Source organism: Prionailurus bengalensis, chromosome A2 (genome assembly GCF_016509475.1).
Source record: "Prionailurus bengalensis isolate Pbe53 chromosome A2, Fcat_Pben_1.1_paternal_pri, whole genome shotgun sequence".
Taxonomy (NCBI): domain Eukaryota; kingdom Metazoa; phylum Chordata; class Mammalia; order Carnivora; family Felidae; genus Prionailurus; species Prionailurus bengalensis.
In genome coordinates, this window is record NC_057348.1 from 94,155,947 (window position 1) to 94,179,681 (window position 23,735).

The following is a 23,735-nucleotide window of genomic DNA, read 5'->3' on the forward strand; positions in this document are numbered from 1 at the left end:
GGAGACTATAGGTGCTGGAGAGGATGTGGAGAAATGGGAACCCTCTTGCACTGTTGGTAGGAATGCAAACTGGTGCAGCTGATCTGGAAAACAGTGTGGAGGTTCCTCAAAAAATTAAAACTAGATCTACCCTATGACCCAGCAATAGCACTGCTAGGAATTTACCCAAGGGATACAGGAGTGCTGATGCATAGGGGCACTTGTACCCCAATGTTTACAGCAGCACTTTCAACAATAGCCAAATTATGGAAAGAGCCTAAATGTTCATCAACTGATGAATGGATAAAGAAGATGTGGTTTATATATGCAAATGAATACTACGTGGCAATGAGAAAGAATGAAATCTGGCCATTTGAAGCAACGTGGATGGAACTGGAGAGTGTTATGCTAAGTGAAATAAGTCAGGCAGAGAAAGACAGATACCATATATTTTCACTCATATGTGGATCCTGAGAAACTCAACAGAAGACCAGGGGGAAGGGGAAGGGGAAAAAAAAGTTACAGAGAGGGAAGGAGGCAAATCATCAGCAACTCTTAAATACTGAGAACAAACTGAGGGGTTGATGGGGGGTGGGCAACCAATTTGGCAATAAGTTTCATATAATAAATAAGTAAATACATAAATAAATCTGCTTTGGTAGAGCAAATAAATAAACTTTCTAAATCTTTTAAACATAATTCTAATTCTTTTAAACATAATAATAATACTCTTTGTCCTTGTAATAACTTGCTCCATTTTTATTTGAAAATATAGTTAAATACTGTTAAGTACTCCTCTGGTAAGCTCTTTGCCATATGTCCCAATTAAGACATACCTCTCTTTTTTCGTATTGCAGTTAAGATGCATGAGAATCAATAACAGCTACTTCAGTGTTAGTTCTAAGCCCAAACTTTAGTAAGGGCAACTGTCACAAAGAGTATGTGGAAATCTCTTAAGACAGTTAGCAACTTCTTCCAAACATACTTATGAACAGGGTAATGTTCCTTTCACCATTAATCCTATAATTCTTCTCCTTTTTATTTGAAATATCACCTTCATTTGTTAAAGATTGTCATAATTTTCACACCAGAAAGAGTAAGTGAACCAACATCTATCGAGTGATCCCTGAATTCTGAGATTTATTGTCTGAGATTGTAATTTTTTTAAGAAATTTTGTTTCCCATAATGAAATGAAGATTTTAAAGAGTCACACTTGAATTTCTTTTATGTATTTAAACTCATACCTATGATTACTGATGATGAACAATGTAACAAAATGGAAGTGTTAATCAACTCTTGATAGACTTGAGAAGTAGTAGAGACTACTGTTTATCTCTTCCCAAACTAAGCAACTGAAAGCAATATCATAGGAATGACATAGGAAACATACCATTATCATGTTTAGAATAAGAATTTCAGAATCTCTAGTTAAAGTTTTAAATAAAAATTACCAAGTCCAAATCCTTTGACTTGGTGCTCATTATAGAATATGGTTATAAATAAATAGTCATTGGATGAAGACAAGAATTCCATTGCCTTATTGCCTCATACCTCAAAATAAGGTATAACTATGGAACAACAGAATATCATTATGTTTTATAATTGTTGATCACTTTAGAGATAAGAGATTCAAACCTACTTTCCTTTCTGTAAACAAGAGGATGTCAGTAAGAGCATGTTAAATTTAAAGGGTTCATCTTTAATTTAGTAATGACCAAAGTGCCTTAAAGTATGCAGTTATTTTATTTTCTTTTTTCATACATGTGTTTCATGTGTTTGTAGTTAAAGAGGTTGAGTCATATTTGACACTCATGATTATTTCTGTTTTGATGTCCTATCTCTCTATTTCCTCTTTATAATTTCAGTTCATCACTAATGCCTTGAATAGATATCATTGCAAAAATAATTCATTTGGATATACAGTGTTCAGCATGAAACATATCTTACTTCTTCCTTTTTTTCTAAACAATTTTCTCTAAAACCTAAGGATATTTAGCAAAGCTTCAATTATCTTAAGTTCCATTTCCCCAACTAAGAATGGTATTCATATGAGAATCCCAATTTTTTCACCAGATACCTGGAAATTTTTCTCTTGCCAGAAGGAAGAAACACAAGCAAAAATAAAACAGTATAAAGCTTGACAGATGTATCCAACACTATTCATTTTAGCATAAAATCATGGGTTTTCTTATATGACTTATAGTATCTTTCTCATTACCTTCTCAAATTCTGTTCTATTACTTTTCAGAAGTGAATCTTCTCTCCTGTCTATATCATTTAAGAGCTAAATGCCATCACAGTGGAGTTGGAAAGAGTATGGGATTTGGAGTAAGAAAATCTGGGTGCAAGTTCCAACTTTGCCACTTACTAGTTGTGAGTCCTTAAGTAAATTATGTGTATTCTCCACCGTTCCTTTCCCTATTGGAATAAAGATGGCAAAACCAACCACTTCACTAGGATTGTTTTAAAGAATTGATAAGTTGCAGTTTTTATCCAAGGACTTATGATCCAAATTATACATCATGGGCATGTATCTTTCAGGATAGGCTAGGTTTTGCTGTGGCTTACCATAACAGATGTTTATTTCTTACTCACATTTTATATCTAATATGAGTCATCGGGGGCTCTGTAAGAGACACAAGCTAACAGAGGCTACATCTCCATATGTCCCTCCTCAGTCACCTTGGCAGGGGAAAGAAATGTGACAAGATGATTACTGGCCCAAGATGAAGCAGCCACGCGGATGTGCACAGTTCATTGGTCAGAGCATGTTGAGTGTCCATGCCTAACTTCCAGAGAAGATAGGAAGGGCATTCCACTGAAGGTACAGAAGACAGAGAACTGGAAATTAGTACATAGTGCACTAATGACTGCCACAGAAATGTTAGCAAACATTAGAGATAACATAAAGTTTTTCTAGGGAAGGATGAAAAGTCATTCCTGTTATTTCCTTAGATCCCAGAGATATTCAAAAAAAATCCCAAGGGAGGAAAACACGTCTGGGGGCAAAAATGAGAGCCTTGTGTGAGTGTCAAGCATGGAAAGGAACATAGGTCAAGGATTTCAATAAGAAAAGAAAGTGAGGGAAGAGATGGTGTCAAAGTGAAACCAGCTGGGTCTCACGTGTGTCTTGAGATCAAGCCCCATGCTTCTGGGTCTGAAGAGGGTTGCAAACTGCAGCCCGAGTGAACTCCTCCATAGTCCTCTGTACATCATCACATGTAGTATGTCTGCCCCATGCAGATGGCTTCATAGCCCCTGGACTCCACCTTTGTGCTCAGCTCCTGGTAGTAGGAACTGGTCTCACTGGTTGGTGTCTGGTCTCACTGTTGGCATTGTGTTCTTGTTTTTGGCTTTTGTTGAGGCTTCACAAGCGACTAGAGCAATCATAGCAAGGTTTTCTATCCCTCCATTCCCTCAGAACCTCTGAAGAACATCCTGTTTTCTTGTTGCTTAAAAGTAAAGGAAGTGAATCTCCCTATTATTTATACTTTTCATATAAATGAAAAAAGTTTAGATTTCATTATGTCGAATCCAGTTTTTCCTTAAACCTCCTCTACTTTGGCTTAATTGTAGAAGTGTTATGAGTTTGCAAGATGCTTGGGATCCCTTCTATATTTTTAGAATTTCTCTTCAGAATGTTCCCTCAAGAATACCACCAGTTGTCATTCAAATGGTGTGCATGTGTGTATGAGTGCGTTGAGGAGAGGGAGATCAAAGGAAAAAGAAATGCAAAGCTTCAAGAAGGAGAAATGAGGAATGGCCTTGTTGCATCTGATCAGGTACAAAACTGTGGTCAAAATGTATGGATACTTTGAATTTGAAGCTTTTACTCCCTTCTTTATTATCACTCAAGGAAAGAAATGGTATAAAATTAAGTTGAATAAAAGTAAAATTATGTGGATCAGAGAACTAAAGCAATTCTGTGCAAATTCCCCTGGGCACCCAAACCAGCAAGCAGATCAATGGGAAAGAGCAAGGCAGAAGGAGATTTAGGTGTGCTTGCCATGGTGATCTTGTGCTAACTGGGAGAAGAGTCATCCCTGATTCCACACTTTCCTTTTCTCTCCTTAATGGGTTCCTGAAGATCTGCAGGCTCTTCCACACCTGCAGACCACCCCAGGTCCCAGAGAGACACCATAAACCATAAACCTTTCTTGTCTCTTAGGAAAGAAGGAGCAAATAATTCATGTGCCTAGGATGAATAGGGTACAAGTGTAGATAGAATGTAACCAAGAAGATGAAAGTGAGCAAGAGTCATTAGTATGCCAAGCTTCCAGACCAAGTTCTGTTATGCCACAATTCTGAAATGACAAAACCAAAGTAAGACCACAGAAGGCAGATCAGTCTGTAAAGAGCAGATACAGGAGACCATGGGTTGGTCTTCTGATGATAAGAAAAAACACTGTGATTGGTAAGAAAAACAAAACTTTGTCCAGAACATAAGAATATGAAATATTTCTCTAACAGCTGCAGCTTTCTCAACCATAAAATATAAAATGCCTGCCTTTTGCAGGTGGGGGGCCAGAGGCACAATAAATCCTCTCTAACTGCTAAGGTGAGTCCTCAGAGAGGATCATTGTCTGCAGGCCTCTCTGAGAGGGAAAACGTAGGTGGCCATATTAGAAACAATTGCAGATTCTTGGCTGATACTATTTTTTACCTTAAAAGGAAAAATAAGAGTTCAGGGTCATTGACAAAGCTATGAGAAGCTCTCAATAATGTTTATTTTCACAATGATAAAATAAATACGGCATATGAAATAAAGTGAAGAATGGGTACAATGGAATTCATTTCTATTTGTCTGTTATCCTGCATTAATGTTGGTACATCACTGATAATGACTTTAATAAAGAAGAAAAGAAGCGAAGAATGAAGGATTGTGTCGGGGGAAAGAATCTTTGATTCAGCTCCTCATGTTTCTGAGGATCATCTATTTAGATCCCTATGCTGGGATCCACACCTCCCATTTATGCTTCTCTTGCAGCAGTTGCCTTCATCAGATAGAATGGTCCAGGTTCCATCTTTCTTGAAGGAACACAACCCATAGACTGAATGAGATTTTTGTTTTGTTTTGTTTTGGTTGGTTGTATTTTGATCATCGAGGGAGAGTGTAGGAAATCATGTAAGCCTTTTTCCCCTTAATAGAAGTCTCCCTAGACTGTGCCAGTTGTCCAAAAGGAATTACCTTCAAGTACTTAACTTTCACAGAAGCTATTTCCTCTGCAGTATGCTCTAAAATTGTGGCTAGATGGTGAAAATGCTCCTTGATGGTTCAACATTCTGACAGTCTAATCCTGAGATCCTTGACTGGGGTCCCTGGACCTACTAATGGAATTCACAAAGTCGGTGAGCCAACTTAGACTGTATGGAAAAAAACCTGACTGTAATTATAAAGATGTCGTTTTCTAGAGAGAATTCTTGGTGTTCACCTGGTTCTTTAGTTTGGCAGTGACTCACAAAGTTTTAAGAATCGTCACAGTCCAAGTACTCTGTGCCTGTTCTCCTATTGGCAGTTGCATTTATCAGTGTTTTGCCCACTGAGGAATTGGTGAGAGTAGGAAAGAGGAGGTACATTAAAGACATTTTTTTGTTGGTGAGAAACATCATAATCTCAGATTCTGAATTAAAACTGATGTTTTCTGGGACACCTGGGTGGCTCAGTCGGTTGAGTGTCCAACTTGGGCTCAGGTCATGATCTCACAGCTCATGAGTTCGAGCCCCGTGTCAGGCTCTGTGCTGACGGCTCAGAGCCTGAAGCCTGCTTTGGATTCTGTGTCTCCCTCTTTCCCTGCCCGTCCCCCACTCACACTGTGTCTATCTCTCTTTCTCTCAAAATAATAAACATTTAAAAAAAATTTTTAAAAACCTGATATTTTCTGTTACATAGCAATGTGACATTTCCTGTGTAATCTCGTTAAAAACTCATAAAATGATGCAGTTAAGTTTTTTTTGCATTTTATTGTAAGATTTACCTTAAAAACATAAATATATGTAAGGGTGTAATTAATTACATGTACATTTAGAGGTGAAGTGTACTGATAAATAATAGGATGGATTAATGGATGGATAGAACCATAGGCAGATGAATAGATATATTACAAGGCAAATATGTCAAAATGTTTATTGCAGGATCTATATAGTGGATATGTGGATATTCACTGTATAATTCTTTTGTTTTTCTGTAGGTTTGAAAAAATACGTGATCATGATATTTAGAATGCATGCAACTGTGTTTGAAAATTTTAATAAAATTGTAATAAGTATATAATGATAATATTTAGAGTACACACAATTGTAAAAGGCACCACAGACAGAATAAGAGTGAAAAGGAGTGAATTTTGATTTTACAAAATTTTACAAAATATGATTTTACAGATTTTATCTAAGTTGATTTTACAACTTAGATATTTATTAATTCAATTTGGAGGCAATTCTTAGGGGAACCTGGCTGGCTCAGTCAGTAGAGAATGTGACTCTCGATCTCAGGGTTGTGAGTTCAAGCCCCATGTTGGATGTGGAGCCTACTTCTAAAAATTAAATAAATAAATAATTTGGAGGCAATTCATTAGTACCTAGAAGTAAATGTACATATTTTCAAATTTCAAGTGAAAAGATTTTATATCAAGACAGATTACTGTGATATATGTGTAGTGCTTAGAAAGATAGCCCTCCAAACAGTGACTGTGATTGCATGCATACTTTTCTAACAGAAAGCTCTTGTTGCCATTAATTGTTTCCTAGTCTCTCTAAATATTTCTTTGCGTCATTTCACACCATTATTCCTAGTAATTTCTCTCTGCTTTATGCCTAAAATCAATACGTTATAATTTTTCTTAAGAAAGTACTGAGAAAGACAAGATTTTACTTTACCATGTTAATCCAAGTATGAGTGGTTTTACATCCTGTTTGCACCAAGGTACTCAATAATTAATTATGAGAACTCTGGCCCTATGTAATTGATTATATAAACTCTAGCACTAAAACTCTGGAGGTCAGTAATTAGAAAACAAAAGAGCTTTTCCATTTTAGCATCTCAGGCCCTGCTCATTGTGCATGACATCTCATGCAGAGCCGCCAAATGGAAGAATTGCAAGAGACACATAACCAAAACAGCTTAGTGAAGCTAATGAGGGTGGGTGTGTTTTTCCCCTACATTTTTATATTTCTTACAATGTACATCTATTTAATTATTACGTTGAAATGGAACTGGAATGATTTTACCCCCTGAAAGCAACAAAGTCACTAGATCAGTGTTTGTTTTTGTTTTTGTTTTGTTTTTTCCAAATGGCCCCAGTGTTCAAAGTCAGAACTTTTGAAAGGACTTAACAGAGCATCATGAGACGTGATAGGTGCTTAGGTACAATTTTAATGCCAGCAGACTGGAAAACAAACAGACAAGGCATGACTCTGTTCTTTAGCATCTGTGTGAAGAGGAAATAAGATCTTTCTGGATGTGCTCTGCTCACAGGTGTGGAAGGGAGGATGTCACATTCCTGACTTAACCACTGTGTGTGGGATTCTGGTTTAGGACAAGGTGAAAAAGTGTTGCATTGCCTCCCAGAGTAAGAGCTCGATTCCCCTAATTCCATTGGTGCTTTTGTTTCAGTCCACCACAAGTGGCCACTAAAAAAGCATGAAGCATCCCCTAATCCCATGAGCCTGTGTGTGCCAGCTACTGTCCCTGCATTCTCCAGCTCTGTTACCATTGGAAGGGAGAGATTGACCCAGCCCTGCAAGTGCTGTTCTTTGCTCTGCCGCTAAACCACTGAGCTGTTGGCACTTTAATTGTTTTATACTAGGAGGAAACCAGTTGTGTTGATGTGAGTGTCTTATTCATCAGACATTACAGCCTTCACATTTTTAATGAGCTGAAACTCCTAGTCCACGATGTGCAACCACAGTGAATCAAGGAAAGAGCATAGTGATGATGTTTTCTAATTTATTGCGGTTGCTCTTTAAAAGATATGACAGTATTTCAGAGCTCCAAATGCTGCAATTTGAAAGTCTGTCTGAGGTCATGGGCTAATCAAAAACAGTAAATCATGTTTGACTTACAAAGGACAGCAGACCAGTGAAGCTAGGAGTTAGTGCACATTTGTTTTGCCTTTTCCTTTTAAATGCATATGCAAATATAAAGACACAAGTGAGCAAACTATTTAATGAGTACCTAAGGCATCTTTCTGGTGGGTGGTGATTGATATGGGGGTGGGGAAGGGGTGTCCTGTGCAGCAGAGTATCAGGCAGTATTTGCACTTCTTGTCATTTGAGAATGGCAGTCTTAGCCTCCTCCTCCAGCCATCCTGCTCAGGCATGTGTGAATTTAAATAGATGAATTTATTGAAAGTACAACTGAGAATTATGGTAGAGAACAAGCTGATGGGTTTGAATTCAACAACCGCATTAGAGCAGAATTGGACCTACCATGGCTTCAGTAAAAAAAAAAAAAAAAAAAAAGAAGAACTTACAGAGGAAGGTCTAAAACACTTAAGGAGAGATGAAAAATCCCTTGGAGGCTGAGAGGAGGAAGGCCCAGATCCCACCCTCTTTTCAGCAGATCGTTTGCCACTCTCGGTATTTAGCATTTGTAACACTTTGTGACACACATTTTGAGACCAGAGCGTCAGCATGTCTTAGTTTGTGTAGTAAAGTGCCGAGTTTGCTGGCTCTGTTTTTATAAAGTTGGAAGTAGCAACTTGTCAACCCTGTTGTTTCTGTGAGGGTGACCAATTCATTGTGATTTGCTCCAGTTTTAAAACTGAGAGTCCTCCATCCTAGAAACCCTCCTCAGTCCTGGCAAACCACATCACAGTTGGTACCCCCTCATTCTTCGAAATGCTGTGGCTCCTCTAGTGAATGCAGGGGTATTTAAACCTGGAACATAACCTCCTGCTGCAGCTATGCCAGAGGACATTGAACCAGTGACTAAAGGAGTAGAATTTAAACACACACACACACACACACACACACACACACACAAAACTCCATTTTATAAAATCTGTTCTTATGGTTGTGATCCTATTTTTTAAGGCACTTTCATTTAATGAGAGAATTAATGGAAATATACTTTGAGAGAAGATGCTACCTGAGCACAAAATGCTAGTATCTATTTCTCATGACATGTGTTCTGTAATTCTGTCTCTCAGAGCTCATCTTGGCTATTAGATATAGCAACTTATGGAGCGCCACGCTGGCTCAGTCGATAGAGCATGCAACTCTTAATCTCGGAGCTGTGAGTTCAAGCCCCACATTGGGGGTGAAGATTACTTAAAAACAAAATCTTAAAAAAAAAAGATATAGTAACTAGTTATAGCAGTATAACTAGTACCAAAATACTTTAGTTGTAATTTTGTGGAGATGCATATCAGATGACTTTACATGTAGATCATCTTAGTTTCCATGACTCTGCACTTAGTGATTTGTCCTTGGTCTTCATCGGGAAGTTGTTCATTGGCACTGTTCACATTGTGAGGCTGATACGTGGGCAGAGGTCGATGCCCGGTGAGCTGGCTGTCCAGCATCCGCATCCCCCCGTCCTTGTTTGGACCCTTCTCAGGAAAAAAATGTTGCTATGATAGTGTCTACGATGTGTCGTTCTGTGACAATATCAGAATGTGCTCCACAAGAATTGATGTTTTGGCTAGAATATGATGTCCATCTTCCTACCTGTGTTCAGCAGAATACCTCAGTAAAAATTATATGACTTATGGGAAAAAAACAGAGTAAGAATTTTTTTTCAATTTGGTAACCATAATGTCTCAGTCTATTAAGGCTGCTATAACAGAATACCACAGAATGGAGGCTTTATAAACAACAGAAATTTATTTCCCACTATTCAGGAGGCTAGAAGTCCATGGCACCAGCAGATTCATGTCTGGACCCTCTTTCACTTCTTTCCTGTGTCTTCACATGATGAAGGGGTGAGAGAGCTCTCTAGGGTCTCTTTAATAAGGGCACTAATCCCATTCATGTGAGTTCCACCCTCATGATCTAATCACCTCCCAAAGATTCCATCTGGAAATACCATCACACTGGGGATTAGGTTTCAACATAGGAATTTGGGGAGCATACAAACATTCAGTCTAAAGCACATAGGACTCACAAAAGCAGTAGAAACACTAATAAAAATACTAGCATAGCTTACAGGTGAAAGAAGATTGATGGAAGGGTTAAAGGTATAGAATTTTGGATGGCAGAGCAAAATGTGCTAATATCAAGAAGATATGTGCAATAAACAGTGAATTCCAAGCCAGAGCATGTGGCCAAGCCAAGCCAAGCAGAAGCATGTGGGTAAGTGGATGGTAGGTACGGTACCATGCACCTCTTCAACTCACGTGCAACTGTTTTTATGTCCCTGGCATGTGGCTGCCGTGACTTGGTGGCTCAAAACTTCAACAGTAAATCTACATCTCTCACATGAAACCATCTGAGTTCTGGTTTCTGCTGACACCGTTCTTTATCCATCCTTTGTAATCTGACTTCGACCACAGAAATTTATGTTTTAGCTTTGCAGATTTCTGCAATACAATGGTTCACTAGACAGAATGACATTGTAGGTGATCATATTATATTGAATTCAAAACCCTTAGCATGAAAACTTCTTCTTCAACACTTTGGATAATAGTACTAGGCAGGTTTTCATTTGAAAGAAAAAATTCCACCCAAAATGAAGTCTCAGATCTCCTCTCAGATCTTTTAATGAATGTCAGACATGAATCCTCGTGTTTCTCTGACTGCTAAATACTTAGAAGTAGTTTTATATTTGTGTGTGTTTGTTTTAAGTTGTAAAAAATTTGCACACTGCTTGTCTATATAGCTTTGTATTTGGTTTCTTTAAATATAGTTTAGTAGGACTGTAATATATAAGGAAGGTGAAAGAGTCTGAATCCTGTTTAATTAACTTATCCCACTTGGCAGCCAGTCAGTTATAAAGGTATGCTGAGCAAATAAAGCTTCAAATGTGAAATCCTTGGAAAGAACAAGTCCCATTTGGTAAAGGGTCTTCTATTCTTAATTTTGTCATTAAAATTATTTCAATGAGCTATTTCAAACCTCACAGTTATGTATTTGTATATGTAGACACATGATTATATAGATACGATTTTATAAAAGATTTTGTAAAAGACGGTTTGTGTCTTGGATGCTCTTAGAAGATCCAGATCAGTACTTTCCTTGTCTCCCTGCACTTCTCTTGACCTTCATTGAGACAGGACATGCTCCCAGAATTGCCATCCACATGGGTCTAAAATATGACTAGTCTTTTACATTTACATAAATCTGATTTAATAAACAGTCACACCAGCATTCTTTTCAGTTACCACTAATTATACATCATACAATGCCTGGTTTTTAATGGGGATTTCAATAAATGTTCATTGATAGTGATGATTATTAAAATGATATGTTAAGTTTCCTTGTGTGAGAAATGCTCTGTTTGAAATGTGAGACTTATAGCTTTGCCTAAAAATTTTTAATTAAAATCTCCGCTTTGGCATGAAGCTTAAAATGTGCAAAGTCACTGCAATTAGTGCCTTGTGCATCCATATGGATGTTACTAAACGGCTTTCAACTTAAAGGATTTGAGCTATTTTGAATGATGGACCTTCTGTTAAGCTTAAAACAAAGCCTGTCTATCTCTGCATTCATTTTAATTAATATTCTCTTGCTGGTCTCAAAGATGTGTTCTCTTCTGGGGGGTGGAGGGATGGGGAAGAAACACGATTATCATAAGTCAGAAATAAGTTACAGAAGTAGGTTTGACTGATTTTCTACTTCCTTCAGGAAGCTCCCAAGGAGCTTCAGTGCAATGTCAGAGAACCGGAAAACACTGATTTCAAATTTTCTGCAAGAAAACTATATTTCTAGCCAAATCATGACATAATTAAAGTCACTCAAAACAACGAAGAAATTAAGCTGTCCCCAGATTTTCTGAAATCAGTATAAAGATTAAAACTTAACCATTTTGAGTCTAACATTTATATAGAATCTACAGTATAAAACTTGAGTATATGTGTTCTATATATAAAAATGAATATATGTGCCATATATATTCATGCATATTGTATGTATATGTGTGTGTGTATATATGTGTGTATATATATGTGTGTATATATATATATATGTATGTATATATATATATGCACATACTTACTTCAGAGAGATCCATGCTTGCCTATTGCTTAGGGTTTAGCAGGCTTATTTCTGGAGTTAATTTTCTATAAGTAGTGAATGCTGCTTGAAGATGAATTAAGTACAAAAGATTAATTTCATTGTTTTTCTTAGTATTTTAAGCAAAATTAAACTCAAGGCAGCACAGCCTGATAGGTTTTTACTTTCCTGGATATTTTCCACATGAAATCTTTTTAATGTGGTACTTGAGGAGGGGGAGCTTTCTGGACTATGTTTTCCATAATATCAGAATAAATTCTATAGACAGTTATATGTGTTAGTTAAGGCCCTGCTTTTCTAACTATTTTCAGGCATCTCCCCTATAACCACTTTCCATTTACCTTCAGAAAGATATTCACTAAGGTGGCCACTATAATCCTTTGACTATCATTTGACAATTTAGGCCAGTTTTGAAAGCTGGTATAAAAGTAGAAACTAAGGGGCAGGTGACTCAGTCAGATTAAGTGTCCAACTCTTAATTTTGGCTCAGGTCATGATCTCAGATTTCACGGGATCAAGCCCCACATGGGGGCTCCATGCTTTGGGATTCTCTCTCTGCATCCTCCCCTGCTTGCACACACACTCTCTCAAAATAAATAAATAAACTTAAAAAAGAAAAGTAGCTAGCTAAAATATCTTTATTGAGTTCTTAAGAATAAGATAAGTGTAAAAATTACAAAGCAGAATTGTAATTTACCAGAACATGTGGGTAAAATAATTTTTCTAACATGTGAATAGAAAGGCATAAAATTAGTAACTAGATTTGGCACAAAGCTAACCTAATTTTTCCACATTGTCTGAATTTTTAATTTTTATTCCTTTTTTTTAAAGCATGTAATTAATTACCTATCTATCTTTAAATGACTCCTGTACCAGTGGTATGGTTTCTGCATTTGAAAAGAAGATTGGAATTGGTTTTATTTCAGATAAACAGATAAAAGCTAAACTTGGTCAAATGAGATATATTGTTTTCTCTTGAAGATAATTATTTCATAATTCTATACCATCTTTGCCATTGTGAGGCAGCTTTCCTTCTGTCAAATTTTAATAATTCTTCCCTCTCTGTTAGCATCTTAACAAAGAGTCTCTCAAACAGAAATGAGCGGATTACCCTACAGTTTCACATACATCCTGGTGAATATCCTGTTCACAATTTAGGCGATGAAAGGAAAACCTACAGTTGTTTTAATTTGGAATCAAAATAATCGCTTCTCTCCAGTGAGGCTTAGAGGAGAAAAAAATGGGCCAGAGTCTTCCTGTAGAAAAAAAAGAAGAATACTTCGCAGAGAGGTAATGCAGCAGGGGGGACAAAAAAAAGACAATAAAACAAACACAAAACCTTAGAGTGGGTAAATAGGCTAGTGGAAGAAAGGCCATCTGATCACATAGAAGCACCCTGAGCTGGGGTCTTCAGCTGTATGGTCCCGCCGGCGTGTAAACTGCATGTGTGTGTGGAGGGGTGTGTGTGTATGTACACACAGAGATTTAATGGTGAGCACAGAGGGAATTAGAAAGAGCCTGGCCCGTTTTTAATTTGGGTCTGTTTGCTTGCATTTAGCACTTAAGGGCTTCTACATTCAGTTTGCTCAAAAGAGTGATGAAGCACTCCTTGCTTATGCCTCAAATCAGAAATGCATGAAGTGCAGCTGCAGAGATAATACATTTTCCCCAAAGGCTTTGGCTGAGCAAATTAGGTGTCAATGGGGTGCCTGCGCAGGCAGTACTCTCTCTAATTAGTCTCTTGAGCCTAGTTGGTGGCGGGTATGAGATGATCTAATCAATTGGTCTGTGTCTGATGGTTCGTGTAAAAATCCTACCAGGCAGACTCTCTCCCACAGGTCACCCACCTGCACAGCGGGACTGCTCATTTTCATTTTTCATCTCCTCCATCACATGATGCTGACAGTTGGTTTTAAGAAAATTGAATCCAAAAAATATCTAGTTCATAGGGCACATGGGTCAGAACAAAGTTGCATTATGGGTACCAGCGATCCAATTAATTAATATTTATAGCTGAGAAGCTCTATGTAGATATTTCTGAATAGGGATTTTATCAATAAAATCCAATTTCTTATTTAAAACATTCATTTCTAGAGAAAGAACATTGCAGAAGCAGAAAGCAAGGTAAAAATGGCACCCATTAATCTGATGATATATAGACTTATGTTGATACGCACTTAGTTGAGCTTGTAAGTCATAGTCACTGTTCATTTGTGTTGCATATGTGGTCTATTTTAATAATCAATTAAATGTAAGGGAAGGATTTATGTTGCTATTATATTTTGCTTCTCTGTGAATGTCGTTTACCATCACTCCTTCCACCTACCTCCCCACATATCAAATGCATGATTACATTTAGATCTTGAAGAATTCTTCTAGCAGTAAATTGATGCACCTTATATATAGTCCTTGAAAATTGAAACTGATGCTGATGCTGCCCAAGGAGGGAGAAAGGCTGTCCCATGCCGCTTATGAACAGTGTCAGGCAGGGTACTTGGCACAATTTGGTCTACAGAGTCATCTCACAGAGATGGAAAAGAGGCTAGCTCTCATTGGCACTGCGCTTCTTTTTTATTACTGGCTCTTTTCATTAAATGTCTGAGCCCAAACATAAGTAATGGACTTATCCATAATCACCATGTTCACCATTTATTATCCAATTACTATTATGCATTATCCTTTAATATCCAATTCTGCTTATGCCCTGGGTTAGGCACATGCTATTCTTCTAGAAATTACACTCGAAGAATCAGGACAAAGGCAAAGACAAACACCAGCAATGGCCAAAAAAAAAAAAGTTGCGTATCAACCAAACAGGATAGTAACATGCCCTGGCTCATGGTGACTACATAGTTTATTATTATGTCAGATCAGATATACTGAAAATCAGATCATTCAAACAGAATGTCATGAGGTTAAAAAAAAAAGTTTGTACCACAAGACCCACCTTTCTTGGCCAGTGGTGTATCTGCCGATGTCTGACTCTGTACCCAGCACTGTGTTCTTTCAGTAAGAGTACAGGCACAGCGTTTGCCCTCAGTCAATGTGCCATGAGGGAACTCTACACCTAAAAATACATTCCACTCCCAAATTTTCAGATTCTACCCTCTCCTTTCCTATTCATTCAGCAATGGTTTACTGAATATCTGAGCAGGGTATCTTGGCTCTACTGTAGGGACACAGTAGTTAACAAAACCAAGCTTAATCAGAAACATAATGATGCCACCTGCCTCCTTACTTGCTCCCTCGAAGGAAACGTCCCCACCCTGGAGGGACTAAATTAAGTCACTCGTTTAGGAGGTCAGCCTGGGAACCAGGTCTGCATTCAGTTGATGAAAGTGGTAGAATGGAGGAAAGCCAGCCATTGGCAGCAGTTGGCCCTTGAACAACACGAGTTTGAACTACTCAAGTCTATTTCCTTGCTGATTTTTTTGATAAATGTAGAACACTACTGTAAATGTGTTTTCTCTTCCTTATGGTTTTCCTGATAACATTTCCTCTTCTCTAGCTTACCATATTGTGGGAATACGGTGCATAATGCATATACAAAATATGTGTTAATCAACTGTTCATGTTACCAGTATATCTTCCAATCAACAGTAGGCAATTAGTAGTTACTTTTTGGGGGAGTCAAAAGTTCTATGCAGATTTTCAGCTGTGCATGGAGCCAGTGCCCCAATCCCTACATTGTTCAAGGGTCAACTATATATCATTTGTGTGTGGTTGTAGGAACTCCATGCCTAGGTAAGCTCATGTTAAGACAAACCCACCACTTTCCCATTTGTCCAAGGTGGGCAGGCTTCCTGGAAGAGATGAAATCTCTGTCGAAGCAACATGGAAGACAAAGAGCATTTTTTTCATCTGCTTAATAAAAATGTCAAGTTTGGTAGCAGGGTTGGGTACCACCTGAAGATGCCTGTGGACAGGTGTGTTTGAAATGCTGCGCGGACAAGTGTTCTCTGTCTTTGATGTCATGGGCCTCAGGAAAGATGTCAGTGCACAAGTCAGAATGCATGATTATGTGGGAGCAACAGGTAGAAGAAAAGATGGATTTACTTCATTTCCCTGGAAGAACAAGGTGGGATGGGACAAACGCAGTTGTTCTCATTTAGTTATTTTTGCTAGGGTGGTGACTTATTTAAGAAAAGGTTTGATCAGGGTGCCTGGGTGGCTCAGTCAGTTAACCATCCAACTCTTGATTTCAGCTTGGGTTATGATCTCACAGTTTCTAAGATTGAGCCCCGTATTGAACTCAGTGCTGACAGCACAGAACCTCCTTGGGATTGTCTCTCTATCCTTTCTCTCTCTCTCTTCCTCCCCCTGCTCATTCTCTCTCTCTCTCTCTCAAAATATATAAATAAACATTTAAAAGAGAGAGAGAGAGAGAGAGAGGTTTGGGGGGCCTGGGTGGCTCAGTCGGTTAGCATCGGACTTGGGCTCAGGTCATAGTCTCGCAGTTTGTGAGTTTGAGCATTGTGTGGGGCTCTATGCTGACAGCTCAGAGCCTGGAGCCTGCTTCAGATTCTGTGTCTCCTTCTCTCTCTGCCCCTCCCCTGCTCATGCTCTATCTCTCAAAAATAAATTTTTTTTTTTTAAAAAAAAGGTTTGATAAAGGCATATCTGGGCAACCTGGCAGGGGTGAGGGCTGGCCAAGTGAGCCACAAGCAGCAAGTATTTGAGAAAATACCTGAGGAGTTTTGACTTAGTGATAGCAAAGGGCCTATGTGTGATATCCATCCAACCAGGCTTCTCACTCCACCCCCAGGTCTCTCCCAGAAACTTAAGGTAAGGGCTTTTGTTTACATTTGTGTCAGTCACTGAGGATAGGGAACTCTTAAGAATGGAATGTTATCTCTATCTAATACCATAAACAAAGTTTAACTCAAAATGGATTGAAGATCTAAATGTAGTAACTAAAACTATTAGAAGAAAGCAGAAGTATTCATAACCTTAGATTTGACATTGGATTTTTAGATATGACACCAAAACCACAAGCAACAAAAGAAAAAAAATGCATAAATTGGACTTCATCCTAATTAAAATTTTTTGTGCATGAAAGAACACTATCAACACAGTAAAAAGGTAATCCACAAAATGGGAGTAAATATTTGCAAATCAAGGGATTAACATCCAAAATATATAAAGAGTCCTACAACTCAACACAAAAAGACAACCTAATTTAAAAATGGGCAAAGGACCTAGAATATATATTCTCCAAAGAAGATATACAAATGTTCATCAAGCACATGAAAAGGTGCTCAACCTAACTCATCATTAGGTAAATGCAAATCAGAACCATAATGAGGTACCAGTTCACCCCACTAAGATGTCTATAATCCAAAAAAAAAAAGGCAAAAACAGAAAATAACAAACATTGGCAAGGGTGTTGTAGAGAAATTGGAACCTCTACATTGGTAGGAATAAAAAATGATGCAGCCACTGTGGAAAATAGTTTTCCAATTCTCAAAAAGTTAAATATAAAATTTCCATATGACACAGCAATTCCACCCCTGGGTATTTACCCAAAAGAATAGACAACAGGTGTTTAAGTACTTGTCCGTGAATGTTCATAGCAGCACTATTCATAATAGCAAAAAGGCAAAAACAGTCCATATACATATCAGCTCATGAATGGATGAACAAAATGGAATATTATTGGCCATAAAAAAGAATGGAGTACTGATACATGCTCCAACATGGATGGATTGTGCTAAGTGGAAGAAGTCCAACACAACAGGTCACGTATTGTAGGACTCTGTTTGTATGAAATATCCAGAAGAGGTGAATACATAAAGACTGAAAGCAGGTTAACGATTGCCAGGGGCTGGGGCAAGAGGAGAATGGGAGTGACTGCTTCAAGAATATGAGGACTGCTTTGAGGGTAGCAAAAATGTTTTGGAACTAGATAGAGGTGATGTTTGCATAATATTGTGAGTGTCCAAAATGCCACTACATCATATGCTTTAAAATGATTAATTTTATGTTCTATGAATTTCACCTCAATGAAAAAGAAAAGATGGAAGGTTACCCTTCCATACTAAGTGGAGGAAATGAGTAGAGTCAGGAGTGTGCTGTTCCTAACTGTGAGGCTGGAACTTTCTGCTCTCTTGGTCAGAGTAGCACCACACATCAGTGAAGTTCTTGGCACGACAGCCTGCTTGTGTGTGCAACAGGAGGACAGCTGTGCGGTGAGGTCTCAACAAAAGATCAAGGTTCCTTCTCTGCTTGGGAGGATGACCATGTGGCACTATAGAAGGGGACAAGCAGGCCTGACCAGGCCTCTGTGACCTTGAGCTTCTAAATGGAGATGATGAGTTGGTTCTGGAATTCAGTGGAGCTGGAATCCCTGGGCTGTGTGACATGATCCTGGGAGTGTTCCTTTTCATCCTTCCTGGCAAGACATTTCTTTCCCATCCTAGGACTCCATGACAATGTTTAAGGACCAAAGAGAAATGTGAAGAGGAACAGAGGGAACATTCCTTCTTTCTTCTTGAACTGTTCACACGGAAGTAGTTACCGAGCTTAAGCAGGCACCATTGGAAACACACAGTCATAGGCAGGATGTTGGGAAGAGACTGGCAATTCAGGTCATACTGGCCAATTTTCATTCTGCTGAAAGTAGGTCTGGTAATAGGCAACCAAGGAATTATATACAGCTGGATTTTTTTAAAGCATGTATGTGATCCATTTTTCTATTTCATGTTCATAAAAATGAACAAGAGGATATGTCCTTTTAATGGTCTGTATGATACTACAGGCACTTAATTAAGACCAGTATCACTACTAATGATTTGGGGAAGGAAATTTGCTGAATTTCCTTTTCTCTAAATAATCCAAGAAGAAGTTAGACCATTTACATTCATGGAGTTAAGTTATTTTAAGGGAAAAAGTGTAGTCAGAACATTTGTTTATCATAAGAGCTGTTTTGGTGAAGGAGAGTACTCTGCCTCCGAAATGTGTGCTCAGGGTGGCTGTGGAGAAAACGGATAGGCTCACTTTGGCCTGGCCAATTTTGATGTCTCATGTAATTTAGAAAAAAATGAATGATGTAAGTTTTTTTTTTTTTTTTTTACATATAGCAATTTTCTCTTTTCCTCCTTCCAGGATTAAGTTGTCATCATTCTGGGAAGAAAAAAAAAAACATTAATGAAGTGGCCAATAATACGAAGGGAATCACGGATCACTTTCCTTCCCCTCCCTGTGGTGGATTTCACTTACAAGAAAATTGAAGCTGGCAAGACCCTGTTTTCTCTGCAATTTATTTAAAACCTTGCACGCATTTGGATACCTTGTGATTTCCAAGAACTATGTGAAGATTAAGCTTTGCTTACTGATACATGGCATGTATTCTTTTCAGTCTTTTGTGTTTGATTTTGTTTGATTTCCCTCTGCAGCACAGCGTCTCTGTAAAGGTTTTTATGCTTTCACCAGCCATGTCTTAAATACATTAAGACAACACATTTGGTGTTCACACTTCTTCAGTAATGTCTGTACTTGAAAGCCACATAGTGGCATAAAACAATGTGTGTTTTCTTTGAGAGCAGTGCACATTTTGCAACCACTAGGAAGGAAATTTTTAGCTACAACAAACCCATGTTCTCAGACCGACTTGACAACTTGGTCCCTGGCTGTGGGGCCCCACTTGTTGCTTACCTTTTGAGGACATTTGCAAATGTGGTTTTCTCTTGGAAATAACTGCACATGTATATAGGATATCGGAATCTGCTTAGCATTTTAAGCCACATAGCATGACTGTTTTCCAAGTAGGTTGGAAGTAAAGAAACTAGTATCAAGCATTCAGAACAAAGACAGGGATAAATTGCTTACTTTTCAACCTCTGGAAATGGAGGTAACCTTTTACATGTTTTCTGGGTCTTGTCAACATCTTATATTTTCCATCCACTCTGTTATGCTTCAGGAGTGTTTTCTAAATGGAGGAGAAAAGAGTGAGGAACAGAATGCTTAAAACCTGGGTGCAAATGAATTGTCTCTGCTGGATGAGCCCTGAAAGCCATATTGGCTAGTTAACAGTTAAAAAAGCAAATTACAAAGTTATCCAGAGTTAGAAGTTTGCTCACTTACACCAAAGCACCTTTAAATTACATTTTTTAAAACATTCCAAGCTGATTGGAAGACACCATTGGGGACCTTAACTTTAAACAGTCTCCTGGAAAAACTGTTTGAACACAGGTTGCAGAACCCATGTGGGAGTCTTGCTTTCAAGATGGCAAGGGAAAAAGAAAGGCCCAGCTTCCCTTGTTAAGATGATGAGGGACCTTGAAGGATGAAGGCACGTATGTGACAAGGAGGGAAAAGTGGACTGGGCACACGTTGTGCTTTGATGCAGAGGGAGACCTGCCTGATGTAGGCCTTCTCCCAGTGGGGCCGGCCTCACTGCATAACCCCAAATAATACTGAGGCCAAGTGGGCAGTTAGGAAAGTTCATATAAAGCATGAAACCTAGCCCCTCAGAACACCAATTCCTATGGAAATACTTCCATGTATGTCGTTCTACATTTTCCTATTGGTCAGAAAGGAGGAGAGACTGAGAACTTGAAATGTGTCGCACTTTTTTAGGATCGAGACTAGGAGTTATGAGCCAGTTTGACAAAGGCATCTTCTGAGAGTCATGTGAGGGGAAAGGTTCTCGACAGTCAAAGCCAGCATTCCTAAGAAATTGGACCCAGAACTTCTAAGTGTTAAAAGGGTACCTTCCCTGGAGTAGGACGTAACATGCCAAGGTCACAATCCAGCCTATTCAGAAGTGGCATTCATTGAAAACGTATAGGTGCAAAGCAAGGAATTGTTTGCTAATTAATTTTAAAGAGAGCAAAAGTTACCCAAGACTAGAATGTTTACTAGTTGCTACCTAGAACTCTTTCCCATTCTTCTTTCGGACATTCCAACCCATTGGAAGTCTTTGGCTGTATTTTAACATATGCTGAAATTAGGATTCCTTAAGATAAATATGGAGAGAAAATTTTACATGCAATCAAGAATGGCCTTGTCTGTGGTTTGTTTTGAATTATTTATTTGGGGGAGAGGCATAACTTTTGTATTTTACTAACTTTAAATCAAGAGCAGCTGATGATTAAATCTTGCTATTTAATAAGCTTTCTAATTTGAACATTTGAAAATATTTAATATTAAAAAAGACTTCAATTAGGAATGTTAGCATCATTCAGAGATATATAAGCAGCTTCTCTCTGGAATTGAAGCATAATACTCAGCATTGGGGGGATATCTGTTTTTTACAGAGATGTATGTCTCAGAAGGTCTCATTTAGGAGGTTTGTAGTTCCCCGTCCTTGTTATCAGTACAGGAAATCCAAAGTTTGCTTTGTCTCTCTCCCCTTTCCTCTCCTATTGGCAATCTGTCCTCCCTCCTCCTCTCCCCTGCCTTCTCCCACTGAGGGCAGCCATGAAAATCATTACAGAACATGTTCATTAGCAGATTTATTATTCTATTGAGAAAGCAATGGAATGTTTTGTGAGATTATTTTTATATGAAGGATTAGCTTGAATTCGTACAGCTGGAATAGTAGGAACACATTAGCATGGTGACGGTATGAATGCAACATCAATGCACACATAGTATCTGAAAGAAAAATTGGGACTTCATTTCCTTAAAGGAACAGTTTGGTTGACTTAAAAATGCAAGATACATAGGACATGCAAAAATGTTTTGCAGTGCTCAAAGAAAAAACAAGGGGCATAAGACAGGGGTGGCTGTCCATCCACTGATATAAGGGTGAGAAGCTATTTCTACCTCCCAAGAGTGATAAGAAAAGTTTCCAGGGTAGCCTCCAGGTTTGCAGAGAGAGCAAAGCCTCTTGGTATCCTCTCCTCAGTGTGTACATGACAGCCAGTGTAATTAATACCCTAGCTTATGTGTCTATTTGAGAGACTCATCTGTGAATAATACTGGTTTTGTAATCTTTGTTACATAAGAGGATGTTTAGGCTGTACATACTGGGGTAGATTATTTCCTACCCCCCCCCCCATCCGTAGGAATATGCTGCATAATTGCACATCACTTTTATCTCTCTTACTGGCTTATAGGCAGAGGAAACCATATATGTTACTGCCTTGCAAATTTCTCATACACCAAAAACAACCAAAAAATGTCTCAAGTAAAATAACCAATCTCCTATTTTCATTCCCCTTCCCACAGCAGCATATTTTAGAGGCACATACAAAATTGACATTCTCTAGTTGGAAGTGGACTTTTTTAATTTTTCTTTTACCTTTTTTTTTTTTTTGTATGATACACTGAGATGTGTACTTTCTAGCAGGAGGTCGGTACCTAAGAAATGTGTTAGCATCATTCAGAAAACTATTATACTCCAAAATGAAACATAGTAAGGAGAATGGAATAATGTTGCATATTTGTTACCAAGTGTAATTTGTCTGTATTATGAAAGATGTAATGGTTTGTCAGCTGTCACTGTTGTTTTCTTGTAACATGATATGGAATAAAGTATAGCAGAATCTCTGTACATTTTCTTGCTACATGTTCTTGGTGGGTGCCAAATAACACCACAGTACTGTGTCAAAGAAACATTGTCTTAAAAACTCCTAGACACAGTCATTCTGAGAATGAAATGAGAGAAGAAACCCATAAGGCTCTTGGATGTGGGAAGGAGTGAGTTACCTGGAATGTTCTAGGAGTGGGTTAAACCCTACCCGCCCCCCTGCTTTTTTTTTAAGATTTTTATTTTTTAAGTAATTTTTACACCCAATGTGGGGCTCACATCTGCAACCCTGAGGTCAAGAGTTGCATGCTCCACCCACTGAGCCAGCCAGGCACCCCAAACCCTCCCTTTTTTTGACATGCTATGTCAAACTTGGGTAAAAGGGTGGAGGCTATGTAAAATAAGTCTGTGAGTTCCATGATCTTCGCAATTCCACAGCTCCTGAATGACATCCACCACACGTGTTGTGTATCTGGTTTTGCTTAATGACCATCCTATTTATCTTTGATTGCCTCTTTCTCAATTATTTTGTACATATTCTAAGATGAGGTGAGTAGGCTACCCTCCTCCGAATACAAATCAAAGCCATAACATGCCCACATTCTACCAAAGCATCTTTCCCTGGGCTGAGCACACTTCCCTGAACACCATCCAGTGGGTGCCTGCACCTGAATGGGCAGGGCTTTAGGGCCTCCACTTTGATTGACAATGCCACCTCAGGAAGCCAGTCACATTGCTGTCATCACCTCCTCCTTGTCGGATCTGTCAGGTTCAAAACCACAGACAAACCCCTAATGGTTTCATAAACTTCTAACAGTGTTTGTGCCAGGTACGGTCATCAATTTATAGATATGGGATTTGGTGATTTTAAAATGTTTACCCTTCAAGACAAAAACCGAGGTTCAAGTTTTATGTTAGGATGCCTCAGGGCCCCTGGCTTTCTCTCGGGAAGAGACCCTCACTCACCAGCAGCAGCCGCTTCAGGTTTTCCTTCTCTTGCTCCTCTCCTACCACTTCTGTGATTTCAGTTTGTAAGCCCTTCACAAGCTTAACATTCTCACAAAACCAAAAGTAAGTGTCCTCAGCTGATGCATGTTCCATTCCAGAAAAGCT

At 38.5% G+C, this 23,735-nt stretch overlaps 1 protein-coding gene across 4 annotated transcripts in view; it reads left to right on the forward strand.

Moving 5' to 3' along the window:
* Positions 1-22,646, forward strand: part of CDK14 (cyclin dependent kinase 14) — a 605,513-nt gene extending 582,867 nt beyond the window's left edge. For all 4 annotated transcript variants that reach the window (XM_043588815.1, XM_043588812.1, XM_043588809.1 and 1 more), the window contains one exon: positions 19,253-22,646. The gene's annotated coding sequence lies outside the window, so the exon portion shown is untranslated. The remainder of the gene's footprint in view (positions 1-19,252) is intronic.
* Positions 22,647-23,735: the final 1,089 nt, after the last annotated feature.